We start from the raw sequence: 15,657 nt of genomic DNA on the forward strand, positions 1-15,657 counted from the left end.
GTAAGGGCGCGTGGCAAAAGTACTCATACGCGAAATTAAAAGCCTGCTGCGGTGGCCGGGAATCGAACCCGGATCAACTGCTTGGAAGGCAACTATGCTGACCATTACACCACCACCGCACAAGCGAGCGCCCCGACGCCGCGCGGTGTCGGCTTCCCGCCTGTCGGCAGCGGCCGAAGGTGATCGTACCTGCAGGCGCATTTCGAGGTAGGCTAGGGGAACACATCCAGTTGCATTCGGACGGCGTATCCACGCACACTTCGCATCCTTTGGCAAGAGTCGGCGCCGGCGACGCAAGAGTACGCAGAGGACCGCGTTCTGGCGGCATTTTTAAGCAGTGCAGTGCAGGATTCAGCGTCTGCAGCATCTTCTCGACAGAATGCTACGGCGCTCGACGGCAGTCCCACTTTCCCTTGCGACATGCGCTCGGGAAGCAGCGTGAACTTACTACCGACCCGAGCATCGGTGGTTCAGTGGTAGAATGCTCGCCTGCCACGCGGGCGGCCCGGGTTCGATTCCCGGCCGATGCATCATTTTGCTTTTCCCGCGATAGTGCTGCCGTGTGGCTTGCGCGCTTGAGATGCACGATCCACAAGAATATATAGCTGGATTCCCTTGAGAAGAACCGAGAACGCAGCACTCGCGGGTCCCCACTAGGACGCTCGCATCATGTTCTACAGACTAGCGCCGGCCTGGCCTCACAAGTTGCTGTGTCCAGGTGCCTCCGAGGCACTGAACTTTAACGACAAGGAGTGCTGCCTATCGTTGCAACAGCTGCAGCAACACCGCAATCAAATGGGCCGGCAATGCACGTGTAGTAACAGAACACGTTATCCAGGAAGTACAGTGTCTCTACGTCTAATATTGGGTACAGGGTTTACCTATTTTCGAGGGCAAGCGGTGCACCCGTGCCTCGGTAGCGCAGTAGGCAGCGCGTAAGTCTCATAATCTTAAGGTCGTGAGTTCGATCCTCACCCGGGGCATTTAATTTTCTGTGACTGATGGTGGTGCTGTTGCTAGGGCACCAACTTATTTCTTGTTTGTTATCCACGACGTTTCAACGCTTCAGCGGGAAAATGTTTACTCCTTGTTATTGCTACTTACAGCTTCCCTTTTCCTCTTCTCCCAGCAGAGCATGAAGCCAAAAGCATTGCTCTGCGACGTTTGAGGTGCGCGCCTTGCCAGTCAGTATGCGCAAAGATGCTCGCAAAGAGAGAAGGGCGACGACGCGGGACTCGACACGAAATGCGCCAAGCGACCGTCCGAACCGTCGAGTGAGCTCCCACGTCCGGTGTGGTCTAGTGGCTAGGATACCTGGCTTTCACCCAGGAGGCCCGGGTTCGATTCCCGGTACCGGAACGGAATTTTTCCCACACGAATCGTGACAAGTTTGAGCTGTCCGAACTGCCGTTTCCCGTCCTGCTCGCAATATAGCTACTGTTTCGTGAGCGTCAGCAGGATACAGACAAGGGAAGCAGACACACGACGACCATAGAAATGGCGTATGGCTTCATGCCACATGTTTCGAGCGTGGGGCTGAGCATCTGCGTCCGTCGAGGCCCGTTAGCTCAGTTGGTTAGAGCGTCGTGCTAATAACGCGAAGGTCGTGGGTTCGATCCCCCCACGGGCCACTACGCTTTTACTACCACGAAAAGGCAGCGCCGATTTCAGCTGGCGAGTGTGATGACCAAAAGATCATCACTCTGCGTGGAAGCCGACAGACAGAGGATCCGAACCCGACTTGTCGGGAAGCGCTACAGCATTCACTCGGCAATGGCCATCATATGTTGAATACACTGGTTCTCATACGATAAAGAGAAAATGAAAGAAAGTGTCCGATTGCCGATATGTAACAACTTTGGCCCTTGTCAGTACTTGGGCGGGCGAGCGCATGGGAACACAGGGTGCTGTTGGCAGTTTCGCTTCCTATTTTTCTTTCTCCTTTGTTTTCGGAGCTACAGCCCGATTCGGTCAGGGAGACGCCACCGTGAAATGAAGGGGCGTGCTGTGTGTCCATCGCCTCGCCTCGCCTCTCCTTACCTCTCTCAGTCGTTTCTCGTGCTTGTCGTTTTGATATAGGCCGATTGGAGAGCGTCAGCTCTCGCGTCAGCTGAGCAAAGTCGAGACAAGTCGAGACACACTATCTATAGGCTGGTCTGCAGCGAGTAAGAGGCGGCAAAACATGAATGTAAGGGCGCGTGGCAAAAGTACTCATACGCGAAATTAAAAGCCTGCTGCGGTGGCCGGGAATCGAACCCGGATCAACTGCTTGGAAGGCAACTATGCTGACCATTACACCACCACCGCACAAGCGAGCGCCCCGACGCCGCGCGGTGTCGGCTTCCCGCCTGTCGGCAGCGGCCGAAGGTGATCGTACCTGCAGGCGCATTTCGAGGTAGGCTAGGGGAACACATCCAGTTGCATTCGGACGGCGTATCCACGCACACTTCGCATCCTTTGGCAAGAGTCGGCGCCGGCGACGCAAGAGTACGCAGAGGACCGCGTTCTGGCGGCATTTTTAAGCAGTGCAGTGCAGGATTCAGCGTCTGCAGCATCTTCTCGACAGAATGCTACGGCGCTCGACGGCAGTCCCACTTTCCCTTGCGACATGCGCTCGGGAAGCAGCGTGAACTTACTACCGACCCGAGCATCGGTGGTTCAGTGGTAGAATGCTCGCCTGCCACGCGGGCGGCCCGGGTTCGATTCCCGGCCGATGCATCATTTTGCTTTTCCCGCGATAGTGCTGCCGTGTGGCTTGCGCGCTTGAGATGCACGATCCACAAGAATATATAGCTGGATTCCCTTGAGAAGAACCGAGAACGCAGCACTCGCGGGTCCCCACTAGGACGCTCGCATCATGTTCTACAGACTAGCGCCGGCCTGGCCTCACAAGTTGCTGTGTCCAGGTGCCTCCGAGGCACTGAACTTTAACGACAAGGAGTGCTGCCTATCGTTGCAACAGCTGCAGCAACACCGCAATCAAATGGGCCGGCAATGCACGTGTAGTAACAGAACACGTTATCCAGGAAGTACAGTGTCTCTACGTCTAATATTGGGTACAGGGTTTACCTATTTTCGAGGGCAAGCGGTGCACCCGTGCCTCGGTAGCGCAGTAGGCAGCGCGTAAGTCTCATAATCTTAAGGTCGTGAGTTCGATCCTCACCCGGGGCATTTAATTTTCTGTGACTGATGGTGGTGCTGTTGCTAGGGCACCAACTTATTTCTTGTTTGTTATCCACGACGTTTCAACGCTTCAGCGGGAAAATGTTTACTCCTTGTTATTGCTACTTACAGCTTCCCTTTTCCTCTTCTCCCAGCAGAGCATGAAGCCAAAAGCATTGCTCTGCGACGTTTGAGGTGCGCGCCTTGCCAGTCAGTATGCGCAAAGATGCTCGCAAAGAGAGAAGGGCGACGACGCGGGACTCGACACGAAATGCGCCAAGCGACCGTCCGAACCGTCGAGTGAGCTCCCACGTCCGGTGTGGTCTAGTGGCTAGGATACCTGGCTTTCACCCAGGAGGCCCGGGTTCGATTCCCGGTACCGGAACGGAATTTTTCCCACACGAATCGTGACAAGTTTGAGCTGTCCGAACTGCCGTTTCCCGTCCTGCTCGCAATATAGCTACTGTTTCGTGAGCGTCAGCAGGATACAGACAAGGGAAGCAGACACACGACGACCATAGAAATGGCGTATGGCTTCATGCCACATGTTTCGAGCGTGGGGCTGAGCATCTGCGTCCGTCGAGGCCCGTTAGCTCAGTTGGTTAGAGCGTCGTGCTAATAACGCGAAGGTCGTGGGTTCGATCCCCCCACGGGCCACTACGCTTTTACTACCACGAAAAGGCAGCGCCGATTTCAGCTGGCGAGTGTGATGACCAAAAGATCATCACTCTGCGTGGAAGCCGACAGACAGAGGATCCGAACCCGACTTGTCGGGAAGCGCTACAGCATTCACTCGGCAATGGCCATCATATGTTGAATACACTGGTTCTCATACGATAAAGAGAAAATGAAAGAAAGTGTCCGATTGCCGATATGTAACAACTTTGGCCCTTGTCAGTACTTGGGCGGGCGAGCGCATGGGAACACAGGGTGCTGTTGGCAGTTTCGCTTCCTATTTTTCTTTCTCCTTTGTTTTCGGAGCTACAGCCCGATTCGGTCAGGGAGACGCCACCGTGAAATGAAGGGGCGTGCTGTGTGTCCATCGCCTCGCCTCGCCTCTCCTTACCTCTCTCAGTCGTTTCTCGTGCTTGTCGTTTTGATATAGGCCGATTGGAGAGCGTCAGCTCTCGCGTCAGCTGAGCAAAGTCGAGACAAGTCGAGACACACTATCTATAGGCTGGTCTGCAGCGAGTAAGAGGCGGCAAAACATGAATGTAAGGGCGCGTGGCAAAAGTACTCATACGCGAAATTAAAAGCCTGCTGCGGTGGCCGGGAATCGAACCCGGATCAACTGCTTGGAAGGCAACTATGCTGACCATTACACCACCACCGCACAAGCGAGCGCCCCGACGCCGCGCGGTGTCGGCTTCCCGCCTGTCGGCAGCGGCCGAAGGTGATCGTACCTGCAGGCGCATTTCGAGGTAGGCTAGGGGAACACATCCAGTTGCATTCGGACGGCGTATCCACGCACACTTCGCATCCTTTGGCAAGAGTCGGCGCCGGCGACGCAAGAGTACGCAGAGGACCGCGTTCTGGCGGCATTTTTAAGCAGTGCAGTGCAGGATTCAGCGTCTGCAGCATCTTCTCGACAGAATGCTACGGCGCTCGACGGCAGTCCCACTTTCCCTTGCGACATGCGCTCGGGAAGCAGCGTGAACTTACTACCGACCCGAGCATCGGTGGTTCAGTGGTAGAATGCTCGCCTGCCACGCGGGCGGCCCGGGTTCGATTCCCGGCCGATGCATCATTTTGCTTTTCCCGCGATAGTGCTGCCGTGTGGCTTGCGCGCTTGAGATGCACGATCCACAAGAATATATAGCTGGATTCCCTTGAGAAGAACCGAGAACGCAGCACTCGCGGGTCCCCACTAGGACGCTCGCATCATGTTCTACAGACTAGCGCCGGCCTGGCCTCACAAGTTGCTGTGTCCAGGTGCCTCCGAGGCACTGAACTTTAACGACAAGGAGTGCTGCCTATCGTTGCAACAGCTGCAGCAACACCGCAATCAAATGGGCCGGCAATGCACGTGTAGTAACAGAACACGTTATCCAGGAAGTACAGTGTCTCTACGTCTAATATTGGGTACAGGGTTTACCTATTTTCGAGGGCAAGCGGTGCACCCGTGTCTCGGTAGCGCAGTAGGCAGCGCGTAAGTCTCATAATCTTAAGGTCGTGAGTTCGATCCTCACCCGGGGCATTTAATTTTCTGTGACTGATGGTGGTGCTGTTGCTAGGGCACCAACTTATTTCTTGTTTGTTATCCACGACGTTTCAACGCTTCAGCGGGAAAATGTTTACTCCTTGTTATTGCTACTTACAGCTTCCCTTTTCCTCTTCTCCCAGCAGAGCATGAAGCCAAAAGCATTGCTCTGCGACGTTTGAGGTGCGCGCCTTGCCAGTCAGTATGCGCAAAGATGCTCGCAAAGAGAGAAGGGCGACGACGCGGGACTCGACACGAAATGCGCCAAGCGACCGTCCGAACCGTCGAGTGAGCTCCCACGTCCGGTGTGGTCTAGTGGCTAGGATACCTGGCTTTCACCCAGGAGGCCCGGGTTCGATTCCCGGTACCGGAACGGAATTTTTCCCACACGAATCGTGACAAGTTTGAGCTGTCCGAACTGCCGTTTCCCGTCCTGCTCGCAATATAGCTACTGTTTCGTGAGCGTCAGCAGGATACAGACAAGGGAAGCAGACACACGACGACCATAGAAATGGCGTATGGCTTCATGCCACATGTTTCGAGCGTGGGGCTGAGCATCTGCGTCCGTCGAGGCCCGTTAGCTCAGTTGGTTAGAGCGTCGTGCTAATAACGCGAAGGTCGTGGGTTCGATCCCCCCCACGGGCCACTACGCTTTTACTACCACGAAAAGGCAGCGCCGATTTCAGCTGGCGAGTGTGATGACCAAAAGATCATCACTCTGCGTGGAAGCCGACAGACAGAGGATCCGAACCCGACTTGTCGGGAAGCGCTACAGCATTCACTCGGCAATGGCCATCATATGTTGAATACACTGGTTCTCATACGATAAAGAGAAAATGAAAGAAAGTGTCCGATTGCCGATATGTAACAACTTTGGCCCTTGTCAGTACTTGGGCGGGCGAGCGCATGGGAACACAGGGTGCTGTTGGCAGTTTCGCTTCCTATTTTTCTTTCTCCTTTGTTTTCGGAGCTACAGCCCGATTCGGTCAGGGAGACGCCACCGTGAAATGAAGGGGCGTGCTGTGTGTCCATCGCCTCGCCTCGCCTCTCCTTACCTCTCTCAGTCGTTTCTCGTGCTTGTCGTTTTGATATAGGCCGATTGGAGAGCGTCAGCTCTCGCGTCAGCTGAGCAAAGTCGAGACAAGTCGAGACACACTATCTATAGGCTGGTCTGCAGCGAGTAAGAGGCGGCAAAACATGAATGTAAGGGCGCGTGGCAAAAGTACTCATACGCGAAATTAAAAGCCTGCTGCGGTGGCCGGGAATCGAACCCGGATCAACTGCTTGGAAGGCAACTATGCTGACCATTACACCACCACCGCACAAGCGAGCGCCCCGACGCCGCGCGGTGTCGGCTTCCCGCCTGTCGGCAGCGGCCGAAGGTGATCGTACCTGCAGGCGCATTTCGAGGTAGGCTAGGGGAACACATCCAGTTGCATTCGGACGGCGTATCCACGCACACTTCGCATCCTTTGGCAAGAGTCGGCGCCGGCGACGCAAGAGTACGCAGAGGACCGCGTTCTGGCGGCATTTTTAAGCAGTGCAGTGCAGGATTCAGCGTCTGCAGCATCTTCTCGACAGAATGCTACGGCGCTCGACGGCAGTCCCACTTTCCCTTGCGACATGCGCTCGGGAAGCAGCGTGAACTTACTACCGACCCGAGCATCGGTGGTTCAGTGGTAGAATGCTCGCCTGCCACGCGGGCGGCCCGGGTTCGATTCCCGGCCGATGCATCATTTTGCTTTTCCCGCGATAGTGCTGCCGTGTGGCTTGCGCGCTTGAGATGCACGATCCACAAGAATATATAGCTGGATTCCCTTGAGAAGAACCGAGAACGCAGCACTCGCGGGTCCCCACTAGGACGCTCGCATCATGTTCTACAGACTAGCGCCGGCCTGGCCTCACAAGTTGCTGTGTCCAGGTGCCTCCGAGGCACTGAACTTTAACGACAAGGAGTGCTGCCTATCGTTGCAACAGCTGCAGCAACACCGCAATCAAATGGGCCGGCAATGCACGTGTAGTAACAGAACACGTTATCCAGGAAGTACAGTGTCTCTACGTCTAATATTGGGTACAGGGTTTACCTATTTTCGAGGGCAAGCGGTGCACCCGTGCCTCGGTAGCGCAGTAGGCAGCGCGTAAGTCTCATAATCTTAAGGTCGTGAGTTCGATCCTCACCCGGGGCATTTAATTTTCTGTGACTGATGGTGGTGCTGTTGCTAGGGCACCAACTTATTTCTTGTTTGTTATCCACGACGTTTCAACGCTTCAGCGGGAAAATGTTTACTCCTTGTTATTGCTACTTACAGCTTCCCTTTTCCTCTTCTCCCAGCAGAGCATGAAGCCAAAAGCATTGCTCTGCGACGTTTGAGGTGCGCGCCTTGCCAGTCAGTATGCGCAAAGATGCTCGCAAAGAGAGAAGGGCGACGACGCGGGACTCGACACGAAATGCGCCAAGCGACCGTCCGAACCGTCGAGTGAGCTCCCACGTCCGGTGTGGTCTAGTGGCTAGGATACCTGGCTTTCACCCAGGAGGCCCGGGTTCGATTCCCGGTACCGGAACGGAATTTTTCCCACACGAATCGTGACAAGTTTGAGCTGTCCGAACTGCCGTTTCCCGTCCTGCTCGCAATATAGCTACTGTTTCGTGAGCGTCAGCAGGATACAGACAAGGGAAGCAGACACACGACGACCATAGAAATGGCGTATGGCTTCATGCCACATGTTTCGAGCGTGGGGCTGAGCATCTGCGTCCGTCGAGGCCCGTTAGCTCAGTTGGTTAGAGCGTCGTGCTAATAACGCGAAGGTCGTGGGTTCGATCCCCCCCACGGGCCACTACGCTTTTACTACCACGAAAAGGCAGCGCCGATTTCAGCTGGCGAGTGTGATGACCAAAAGATCATCACTCTGCGTGGAAGCCGACAGACAGAGGATCCGAACCCGACTTGTCGGGAAGCGCTACAGCATTCACTCGGCAATGGCCATCATATGTTGAATACACTGGTTCTCATACGATAAAGAGAAAATGAAAGAAAGTGTCCGATTGCCGATATGTAACAACTTTGGCCCTTGTCAGTACTTGGGCGGGCGAGCGCATGGGAACACAGGGTGCTGTTGGCAGTTTCGCTTCCTATTTTTCTTTCTCCTTTGTTTTCGGAGCTACAGCCCGATTCGGTCAGGGAGACGCCACCGTGAAATGAAGGGGCGTGCTGTGTGTCCATCGCCTCGCCTCGCCTCTCCTTACCTCTCTCAGTCGTTTCTCGTGCTTGTCGTTTTGATATAGGCCGATTGGAGAGCGTCAGCTCTCGCGTCAGCTGAGCAAAGTCGAGACAAGTCGAGACACACTATCTATAGGCTGGTCTGCAGCGAGTAAGAGGCGGCAAAACATGAATGTAAGGGCGCGTGGCAAAAGTACTCATACGCGAAATTAAAAGCCTGCTGCGGTGGCCGGGAATCGAACCCGGATCAACTGCTTGGAAGGCAACTATGCTGACCATTACACCACCACCGCACAAGCGAGCGCCCCGACGCCGCGCGGTGTCGGCTTCCCGCCTGTCGGCAGCGGCCGAAGGTGATCGTACCTGCAGGCGCATTTCGAGGTAGGCTAGGGGAACACATCCAGTTGCATTCGGACGGCGTATCCACGCACACTTCGCATCCTTTGGCAAGAGTCGGCGCCGGCGACGCAAGAGTACGCAGAGGACCGCGTTCTGGCGGCATTTTTAAGCAGTGCAGTGCAGGATTCAGCGTCTGCAGCATCTTCTCGACAGAATGCTACGGCGCTCGACGGCAGTCCCACTTTCCCTTGCGACATGCGCTCGGGAAGCAGCGTGAACTTACTACCGACCCGAGCATCGGTGGTTCAGTGGTAGAATGCTCGCCTGCCACGCGGGCGGCCCGGGTTCGATTCCCGGCCGATGCATCATTTTGCTTTTCCCGCGATAGTGCTGCCGTGTGGCTTGCGCGCTTGAGATGCACGATCCACAAGAATATATAGCTGGATTCCCTTGAGAAGAACCGAGAACGCAGCACTCGCGGGTCCCCACTAGGACGCTCGCATCATGTTCTACAGACTAGCGCCGGCCTGGCCTCACAAGTTGCTGTGTCCAGGTGCCTCCGAGGCACTGAACTTTAACGACAAGGAGTGCTGCCTATCGTTGCAACAGCTGCAGCAACACCGCAATCAAATGGGCCGGCAATGCACGTGTAGTAACAGAACACGTTATCCAGGAAGTACAGTGTCTCTACGTCTAATATTGGGTACAGGGTTTACCTATTTTCGAGGGCAAGCGGTGCACCCGTGTCTCGGTAGCGCAGTAGGCAGCGCGTAAGTCTCATAATCTTAAGGTCGTGAGTTCGATCCTCACCCGGGGCATTTAATTTTCTGTGACTGATGGTGGTGCTGTTGCTAGGGCACCAACTTATTTCTTGTTTGTTATCCACGACGTTTCAACGCTTCAGCGGGAAAATGTTTACTCCTTGTTATTGCTACTTACAGCTTCCCTTTTCCTCTTCTCCCAGCAGAGCATGAAGCCAAAAGCATTGCTCTGCGACGTTTGAGGTGCGCGCCTTGCCAGTCAGTATGCGCAAAGATGCTCGCAAAGAGAGAAGGGCGACGACGCGGGACTCGACACGAAATGCGCCAAGCGACCGTCCGAACCGTCGAGTGAGCTCCCACGTCCGGTGTGGTCTAGTGGCTAGGATACCTGGCTTTCACCCAGGAGGCCCGGGTTCGATTCCCGGTACCGGAACGGAATTTTTCCCACACGAATCGTGACAAGTTTGAGCTGTCCGAACTGCCGTTTCCCGTCCTGCTCGCAATATAGCTACTGTTTCGTGAGCGTCAGCAGGATACAGACAAGGGAAGCAGACACACGACGACCATAGAAATGGCGTATGGCTTCATGCCACATGTTTCGAGCGTGGGGCTGAGCATCTGCGTCCGTCGAGGCCCGTTAGCTCAGTTGGTTAGAGCGTCGTGCTAATAACGCGAAGGTCGTGGGTTCGATCCCCCCCACGGGCCACTACGCTTTTACTACCACGAAAAGGCAGCGCCGATTTCAGCTGGCGAGTGTGATGACCAAAAGATCATCACTCTGCGTGGAAGCCGACAGACAGAGGATCCGAACCCGACTTGTCGGGAAGCGCTACAGCATTCACTCGGCAATGGCCATCATATGTTGAATACACTGGTTCTCATACGATAAAGAGAAAATGAAAGAAAGTGTCCGATTGCCGATATGTAACAACTTTGGCCCTTGTCAGTACTTGGGCGGGCGAGCGCATGGGAACACAGGGTGCTGTTGGCAGTTTCGCTTCCTATTTTTCTTTCTCCTTTGTTTTCGGAGCTACAGCCCGATTCGGTCAGGGAGACGCCACCGTGAAATGAAGGGGCGTGCTGTGTGTCCATCGCCTCGCCTCGCCTCTCCTTACCTCTCTCAGTCGTTTCTCGTGCTTGTCGTTTTGATATAGGCCGATTGGAGAGCGTCAGCTCTCGCGTCAGCTGAGCAAAGTCGAGACAAGTCGAGACACACTATCTATAGGCTGGTCTGCAGCGAGTAAGAGGCGGCAAAACATGAATGTAAGGGCGCGTGGCAAAAGTACTCATACGCGAAATTAAAAGCCTGCTGCGGTGGCCGGGAATCGAACCCGGATCAACTGCTTGGAAGGCAACTATGCTGACCATTACACCACCACCGCACAAGCGAGCGCCCCGACGCCGCGCGGTGTCGGCTTCCCGCCTGTCGGCAGCGGCCGAAGGTGATCGTACCTGCAGGCGCATTTCGAGGTAGGCTAGGGGAACACATCCAGTTGCATTCGGACGGCGTATCCACGCACACTTCGCATCCTTTGGCAAGAGTCGGCGCCGGCGACGCAAGAGTACGCAGAGGACCGCGTTCTGGCGGCATTTTTAAGCAGTGCAGTGCAGGATTCAGCGTCTGCAGCATCTTCTCGACAGAATGCTACGGCGCTCGACGGCAGTCCCACTTTCCCTTGCGACATGCGCTCGGGAAGCAGCGTGAACTTACTACCGACCCGAGCATCGGTGGTTCAGTGGTAGAATGCTCGCCTGCCACGCGGGCGGCCCGGGTTCGATTCCCGGCCGATGCATCATTTTGCTTTTCCCGCGATAGTGCTGCCGTGTGGCTTGCGCGCTTGAGATGCACGATCCACAAGAATATATAGCTGGATTCCCTTGAGAAGAACCGAGAACGCAGCACTCGCGGGTCCCCACTAGGACGCTCGCATCATGTTCTACAGACTAGCGCCGGCCTGGCCTCACAAGTTGCTGTGTCCAGGTGCCTCCGAGGCACTGAACTTTAACGACAAGGAGTGCTGCCTATCGTTGCAACAGCTGCAGCAACACCGCAATCAAATGGGCCGGCAATGCACGTGTAGTAACAGAACACGTTATCCAGGAAGTACAGTGTCTCTACGTCTAATATTGGGTACAGGGTTTACCTATTTTCGAGGGCAAGCGGTGCACCCGTGCCTCGGTAGCGCAGTAGGCAGCGCGTAAGTCTCATAATCTTAAGGTCGTGAGTTCGATCCTCACCCGGGGCATTTAATTTTCTGTGACTGATGGTGGTGCTGTTGCTAGGGCACCAACTTATTTCTTGTTTGTTATCCACGACGTTTCAACGCTTCAGCGGGAAAATGTTTACTCCTTGTTATTGCTACTTACAGCTTCCCTTTTCCTCTTCTCCCAGCAGAGCATGAAGCCAAAAGCATTGCTCTGCGACGTTTGAGGTGCGCGCCTTGCCAGTCAGTATGCGCAAAGATGCTCGCAAAGAGAGAAGGGCGACGACGCGGGACTCGACACGAAATGCGCCAAGCGACCGTCCGAACCGTCGAGTGAGCTCCCACGTCCGGTGTGGTCTAGTGGCTAGGATACCTGGCTTTCACCCAGGAGGCCCGGGTTCGATTCCCGGTACCGGAACGGAATTTTTCCCACACGAATCGTGACAAGTTTGAGCTGTCCGAACTGCCGTTTCCCGTCCTGCTCGCAATATAGCTACTGTTTCGTGAGCGTCAGCAGGATACAGACAAGGGAAGCAGACACACGACGACCATAGAAATGGCGTATGGCTTCATGCCACATGTTTCGAGCGTGGGGCTGAGCATCTGCGTCCGTCGAGGCCCGTTAGCTCAGTTGGTTAGAGCGTCGTGCTAATAACGCGAAGGTCGTGGGTTCGATCCCCCCACGGGCCACTACGCTTTTACTACCACGAAAAGGCAGCGCCGATTTCAGCTGGCGAGTGTGATGACCAAAAGATCATCACTCTGCGTGGAAGCCGACAGACAGAGGATCCGAACCCGACTTGTCGGGAAGCGCTACAGCATTCACTCGGCAATGGCCATCATATGTTGAATACACTGGTTCTCATACGATAAAGAGAAAATGAAAGAAAGTGTCCGATTGCCGATATGTAACAACTTTGGCCCTTGTCAGTACTTGGGCGGGCGAGCGCATGGGAACACAGGGTGCTGTTGGCAGTTTCGCTTCCTATTTTTCTTTCTCCTTTGTTTTCGGAGCTACAGCCCGATTCGGTCAGGGAGACGCCACCGTGAAATGAAGGGGCGTGCTGTGTGTCCATCGCCTCGCCTCGCCTCTCCTTACCTCTCTCAGTCGTTTCTCGTGCTTGTCGTTTTGATATAGGCCGATTGGAGAGCGTCAGCTCTCGCGTCAGCTGAGCAAAGTCGAGACAAGTCGAGACACACTATCTATAGGCTGGTCTGCAGCGAGTAAGAGGCGGCAAAACATGAATGTAAGGGCGCGTGGCAAAAGTACTCATACGCGAAATTAAAAGCCTGCTGCGGTGGCCGGGAATCGAACCCGGATCAACTGCTTGGAAGGCAACTATGCTGACCATTACACCACCACCGCACAAGCGAGCGCCCCGACGCCGCGCGGTGTCGGCTTCCCGCCTGTCGGCAGCGGCCGAAGGTGATCGTACCTGCAGGCGCATTTCGAGGTAGGCTAGGGGAACACATCCAGTTGCATTCGGACGGCGTATCCACGCACACTTCGCATCCTTTGGCAAGAGTCGGCGCCGGCGACGCAAGAGTACGCAGAGGACCGCGTTCTGGCGGCATTTTTAAGCAGTGCAGTGCAGGATTCAGCGTCTGCAGCATCTTCTCGACAGAATGCTACGGCGCTCGACGGCAGTCCCACTTTCCCTTGCGACATGCGCTCGGGAAGCAGCGTGAACTTACTACCGACCCGAGCATCGGTGGTTCAGTGGTAGAATGCTCGCCTGCCACGCGGGCGGCCCGGGTTCGATTCCCGGCCGATGCATCATTTTGCTTTTCCCGCGATAGTGCTGCCGTGTGGCTTGCGCGCTTGAGATGCACGATCCACAAGAATATATAGCTGGATTCCCTTGAGAAGAACCGAGAACGCAGCACTCGCGGGTCCCCACTAGGACGCTCGCATCATGTTCTACAGACTAGCGCCGGCCTGGCCTCACAAGTTGCTGTGTCCAGGTGCCTCCGAGGCACTGAACTTTAACGACAAGGAGTGCTGCCTATCGTTGCAACAGCTGCAGCAACACCGCAATCAAATGGGCCGGCAATGCACGTGTAGTAACAGAACACGTTATCCAGGAAGTACAGTGTCTCTACGTCTAATATTGGGTACAGGGTTTACCTATTTTCGAGGGCAAGCGGTGCACCCGTGTCTCGGTAGCGCAGTAGGCAGCGCGTAAGTCTCATAATCTTAAGGTCGTGAGTTCGATCCTCACCCGGGGCATTTAATTTTCTGTGACTGATGGTGGTGCTGTTGCTAGGGCACCAACTTATTTCTTGTTTGTTATCCACGACGTTTCAACGCTTCAGCGGGAAAATGTTTACTCCTTGTTATTGCTACTTACAGCTTCCCTTTTCCTCTTCTCCCAGCAGAGCATGAAGCCAAAAGCATTGCTCTGCGACGTTTGAGGTGCGCGCCTTGCCAGTCAGTATGCGCAAAGATGCTCGCAAAGAGAGAAGGGCGACGACGCGGGACTCGACACGAAATGCGCCAAGCGACCGTCCGAACCGTCGAGTGAGCTCCCACGTCCGGTGTGGTCTAGTGGCTAGGATACCTGGCTTTCACCCAGGAGGCCCGGGTTCGATTCCCGGTACCGGAACGGAATTTTTCCCACACGAATCGTGACAAGTTTGAGCTGTCCGAACTGCCGTTTCCCGTCCTGCTCGCAATATAGCTACTGTTTCGTGAGCGTCAGCAGGATACAGACAAGGGAAGCAGACACACGACGACCATAGAAATGGCGTATGGCTTCATGCCACATGTTTCGAGCGTGGGGCTGAGCATCTGCGTCCGTCGAGGCCCGTTAGCTCAGTTGGTTAGAGCGTCGTGCTAATAACGCGAAGGTCGTGGGTTCGATCCCCCCCACGGGCCACTACGCTTTTACTACCACGAAAAGGCAGCGCCGATTTCAGCTGGCGAGTGTGATGACCAAAAGATCATCACTCTGCGTGGAAGCCGACAGACAGAGGATCCGAACCCGACTTGTCGGGAAGCGCTACAGCATTCACTCGGCAATGGCCATCATATGTTGAATACACTGGTTCTCATACGATAAAGAGAAAATGAAAGAAAGTGTCCGATTGCCGATATGTAACAACTTTGGCCCTTGTCAGTACTTGGGCGGGCGAGCGCATGGGAACACAGGGTGCTGTTGGCAGTTTCGCTTCCTATTTTTCTTTCTCCTTTGTTTTCGGAGCTACAGCCCGATTCGGTCAGGGAGACGCCACCGTGAAATGAAGGGGCGTGCTGTGTGTCCATCGCCTCGCCTCGCCTCTCCTTACCTCTCTCAGTCGTTTCTCGTGCTTGTCGTTTTGATATAGGCCGATTGGAGAGCGTCAGCTCTCGCGTCAGCTGAGCAAAGTCGAGACAAGTCGAGACACACTATCTATAGGCTGGTCTGCAGCGAGTAAGAGGCGGCAAAACATGAATGTAAGGGCGCGTGGCAAAAGTACTCATACGCGAAATTAAAAGCCTGCTGCGGTGGCCGGGAATCGAACCCGGATCAACTGCTTGGAAGGCAACTATGCTGACCATTACACCACCACCGCACAAGCGAGCGCCCCGACGCCGCGCGGTGTCGGCTTCCCGCCTGTCGGCAGCGGCCGAAGGTGATCGTACCTGCAGGCGCATTTCGAGGTAGGCTAGGGGAACACATCCAGTTGCATTCGGACGGCGTATCCACGCACACTTCGCATCCTTTGGCAAGAGTCGGCGCCGGCGACGCAAGAGTACGCAGAGGACCGCGTTCTGGCGGCATTTTTAAGCA

At 55.1% G+C, this 15,657-nt stretch overlaps 36 non-coding genes across 36 annotated transcripts; 28 read left to right on the plus strand and 8 right to left on the minus strand.

Moving 5' to 3' along the window:
* Positions 1-47: 47 nt before the first annotated feature.
* Positions 48-119, minus strand: Trnag-ucc (transfer RNA glycine (anticodon UCC)). The gene has a single exon. It is a non-coding gene; the product is annotated as a tRNA-Gly (tRNA).
* Positions 120-459: 340 nt separating this feature from the next.
* On the plus strand, positions 460-530 carry Trnag-gcc (transfer RNA glycine (anticodon GCC)). Its single transcript has one exon. It is a non-coding gene; the product is annotated as a tRNA-Gly (tRNA).
* A 380-nt stretch (positions 531-910) lies between these two features.
* Trnam-cau (transfer RNA methionine (anticodon CAU)) lies at positions 911-983 on the plus strand. Its single transcript has one exon. It is a non-coding gene; the product is annotated as a tRNA-Met (tRNA).
* A 304-nt stretch (positions 984-1,287) lies between these two features.
* Positions 1,288-1,359, plus strand: Trnae-uuc (transfer RNA glutamic acid (anticodon UUC)). Its single transcript has one exon. It is a non-coding gene; the product is annotated as a tRNA-Glu (tRNA).
* A 198-nt stretch (positions 1,360-1,557) lies between these two features.
* Trnai-aau (transfer RNA isoleucine (anticodon AAU)) lies at positions 1,558-1,631 on the plus strand. The gene has a single exon. It is a non-coding gene; the product is annotated as a tRNA-Ile (tRNA).
* Positions 1,632-2,235: 604 nt separating this feature from the next.
* Trnag-ucc (transfer RNA glycine (anticodon UCC)) lies at positions 2,236-2,307 on the minus strand. Its single transcript has one exon. It is a non-coding gene; the product is annotated as a tRNA-Gly (tRNA).
* A 340-nt stretch (positions 2,308-2,647) lies between these two features.
* On the plus strand, positions 2,648-2,718 carry Trnag-gcc (transfer RNA glycine (anticodon GCC)). The gene has a single exon. It is a non-coding gene; the product is annotated as a tRNA-Gly (tRNA).
* Positions 2,719-3,098: 380 nt separating this feature from the next.
* Trnam-cau (transfer RNA methionine (anticodon CAU)) lies at positions 3,099-3,171 on the plus strand. Its single transcript has one exon. It is a non-coding gene; the product is annotated as a tRNA-Met (tRNA).
* A 304-nt stretch (positions 3,172-3,475) lies between these two features.
* Trnae-uuc (transfer RNA glutamic acid (anticodon UUC)) lies at positions 3,476-3,547 on the plus strand. The gene has a single exon. It is a non-coding gene; the product is annotated as a tRNA-Glu (tRNA).
* A 198-nt stretch (positions 3,548-3,745) lies between these two features.
* Positions 3,746-3,819, plus strand: Trnai-aau (transfer RNA isoleucine (anticodon AAU)). The gene has a single exon. It is a non-coding gene; the product is annotated as a tRNA-Ile (tRNA).
* A 604-nt stretch (positions 3,820-4,423) lies between these two features.
* Positions 4,424-4,495, minus strand: Trnag-ucc (transfer RNA glycine (anticodon UCC)). The gene has a single exon. It is a non-coding gene; the product is annotated as a tRNA-Gly (tRNA).
* Positions 4,496-4,835: 340 nt separating this feature from the next.
* On the plus strand, positions 4,836-4,906 carry Trnag-gcc (transfer RNA glycine (anticodon GCC)). The gene has a single exon. It is a non-coding gene; the product is annotated as a tRNA-Gly (tRNA).
* A 380-nt stretch (positions 4,907-5,286) lies between these two features.
* Trnam-cau (transfer RNA methionine (anticodon CAU)) lies at positions 5,287-5,359 on the plus strand. The gene has a single exon. It is a non-coding gene; the product is annotated as a tRNA-Met (tRNA).
* Positions 5,360-5,663: 304 nt separating this feature from the next.
* On the plus strand, positions 5,664-5,735 carry Trnae-uuc (transfer RNA glutamic acid (anticodon UUC)). The gene has a single exon. It is a non-coding gene; the product is annotated as a tRNA-Glu (tRNA).
* A 198-nt stretch (positions 5,736-5,933) lies between these two features.
* On the plus strand, positions 5,934-6,008 carry Trnai-aau (transfer RNA isoleucine (anticodon AAU)). Its single transcript has one exon. It is a non-coding gene; the product is annotated as a tRNA-Ile (tRNA).
* Positions 6,009-6,612: 604 nt separating this feature from the next.
* Positions 6,613-6,684, minus strand: Trnag-ucc (transfer RNA glycine (anticodon UCC)). Its single transcript has one exon. It is a non-coding gene; the product is annotated as a tRNA-Gly (tRNA).
* Positions 6,685-7,024: 340 nt separating this feature from the next.
* On the plus strand, positions 7,025-7,095 carry Trnag-gcc (transfer RNA glycine (anticodon GCC)). The gene has a single exon. It is a non-coding gene; the product is annotated as a tRNA-Gly (tRNA).
* A 380-nt stretch (positions 7,096-7,475) lies between these two features.
* On the plus strand, positions 7,476-7,548 carry Trnam-cau (transfer RNA methionine (anticodon CAU)). Its single transcript has one exon. It is a non-coding gene; the product is annotated as a tRNA-Met (tRNA).
* Positions 7,549-7,852: 304 nt separating this feature from the next.
* On the plus strand, positions 7,853-7,924 carry Trnae-uuc (transfer RNA glutamic acid (anticodon UUC)). The gene has a single exon. It is a non-coding gene; the product is annotated as a tRNA-Glu (tRNA).
* Positions 7,925-8,122: 198 nt separating this feature from the next.
* Positions 8,123-8,197, plus strand: Trnai-aau (transfer RNA isoleucine (anticodon AAU)). The gene has a single exon. It is a non-coding gene; the product is annotated as a tRNA-Ile (tRNA).
* A 604-nt stretch (positions 8,198-8,801) lies between these two features.
* On the minus strand, positions 8,802-8,873 carry Trnag-ucc (transfer RNA glycine (anticodon UCC)). Its single transcript has one exon. It is a non-coding gene; the product is annotated as a tRNA-Gly (tRNA).
* A 340-nt stretch (positions 8,874-9,213) lies between these two features.
* On the plus strand, positions 9,214-9,284 carry Trnag-gcc (transfer RNA glycine (anticodon GCC)). Its single transcript has one exon. It is a non-coding gene; the product is annotated as a tRNA-Gly (tRNA).
* A 380-nt stretch (positions 9,285-9,664) lies between these two features.
* Trnam-cau (transfer RNA methionine (anticodon CAU)) lies at positions 9,665-9,737 on the plus strand. The gene has a single exon. It is a non-coding gene; the product is annotated as a tRNA-Met (tRNA).
* Positions 9,738-10,041: 304 nt separating this feature from the next.
* Trnae-uuc (transfer RNA glutamic acid (anticodon UUC)) lies at positions 10,042-10,113 on the plus strand. The gene has a single exon. It is a non-coding gene; the product is annotated as a tRNA-Glu (tRNA).
* A 198-nt stretch (positions 10,114-10,311) lies between these two features.
* Positions 10,312-10,386, plus strand: Trnai-aau (transfer RNA isoleucine (anticodon AAU)). The gene has a single exon. It is a non-coding gene; the product is annotated as a tRNA-Ile (tRNA).
* A 604-nt stretch (positions 10,387-10,990) lies between these two features.
* Positions 10,991-11,062, minus strand: Trnag-ucc (transfer RNA glycine (anticodon UCC)). The gene has a single exon. It is a non-coding gene; the product is annotated as a tRNA-Gly (tRNA).
* A 340-nt stretch (positions 11,063-11,402) lies between these two features.
* Positions 11,403-11,473, plus strand: Trnag-gcc (transfer RNA glycine (anticodon GCC)). The gene has a single exon. It is a non-coding gene; the product is annotated as a tRNA-Gly (tRNA).
* A 380-nt stretch (positions 11,474-11,853) lies between these two features.
* On the plus strand, positions 11,854-11,926 carry Trnam-cau (transfer RNA methionine (anticodon CAU)). The gene has a single exon. It is a non-coding gene; the product is annotated as a tRNA-Met (tRNA).
* A 304-nt stretch (positions 11,927-12,230) lies between these two features.
* Trnae-uuc (transfer RNA glutamic acid (anticodon UUC)) lies at positions 12,231-12,302 on the plus strand. Its single transcript has one exon. It is a non-coding gene; the product is annotated as a tRNA-Glu (tRNA).
* A 198-nt stretch (positions 12,303-12,500) lies between these two features.
* Positions 12,501-12,574, plus strand: Trnai-aau (transfer RNA isoleucine (anticodon AAU)). The gene has a single exon. It is a non-coding gene; the product is annotated as a tRNA-Ile (tRNA).
* Positions 12,575-13,178: 604 nt separating this feature from the next.
* Trnag-ucc (transfer RNA glycine (anticodon UCC)) lies at positions 13,179-13,250 on the minus strand. Its single transcript has one exon. It is a non-coding gene; the product is annotated as a tRNA-Gly (tRNA).
* A 340-nt stretch (positions 13,251-13,590) lies between these two features.
* Trnag-gcc (transfer RNA glycine (anticodon GCC)) lies at positions 13,591-13,661 on the plus strand. The gene has a single exon. It is a non-coding gene; the product is annotated as a tRNA-Gly (tRNA).
* Positions 13,662-14,041: 380 nt separating this feature from the next.
* Trnam-cau (transfer RNA methionine (anticodon CAU)) lies at positions 14,042-14,114 on the plus strand. The gene has a single exon. It is a non-coding gene; the product is annotated as a tRNA-Met (tRNA).
* A 304-nt stretch (positions 14,115-14,418) lies between these two features.
* Positions 14,419-14,490, plus strand: Trnae-uuc (transfer RNA glutamic acid (anticodon UUC)). Its single transcript has one exon. It is a non-coding gene; the product is annotated as a tRNA-Glu (tRNA).
* A 198-nt stretch (positions 14,491-14,688) lies between these two features.
* Positions 14,689-14,763, plus strand: Trnai-aau (transfer RNA isoleucine (anticodon AAU)). The gene has a single exon. It is a non-coding gene; the product is annotated as a tRNA-Ile (tRNA).
* A 604-nt stretch (positions 14,764-15,367) lies between these two features.
* Positions 15,368-15,439, minus strand: Trnag-ucc (transfer RNA glycine (anticodon UCC)). Its single transcript has one exon. It is a non-coding gene; the product is annotated as a tRNA-Gly (tRNA).
* Between the last annotated feature and the right edge of the window lie 218 nt (positions 15,440-15,657).

Source organism: Schistocerca cancellata, unplaced genomic scaffold (assembly GCF_023864275.1).
Source record: "Schistocerca cancellata isolate TAMUIC-IGC-003103 unplaced genomic scaffold, iqSchCanc2.1 HiC_scaffold_507, whole genome shotgun sequence".
NCBI classification, from domain to species: Eukaryota; Metazoa; Arthropoda; class Insecta; order Orthoptera; family Acrididae; genus Schistocerca; species Schistocerca cancellata.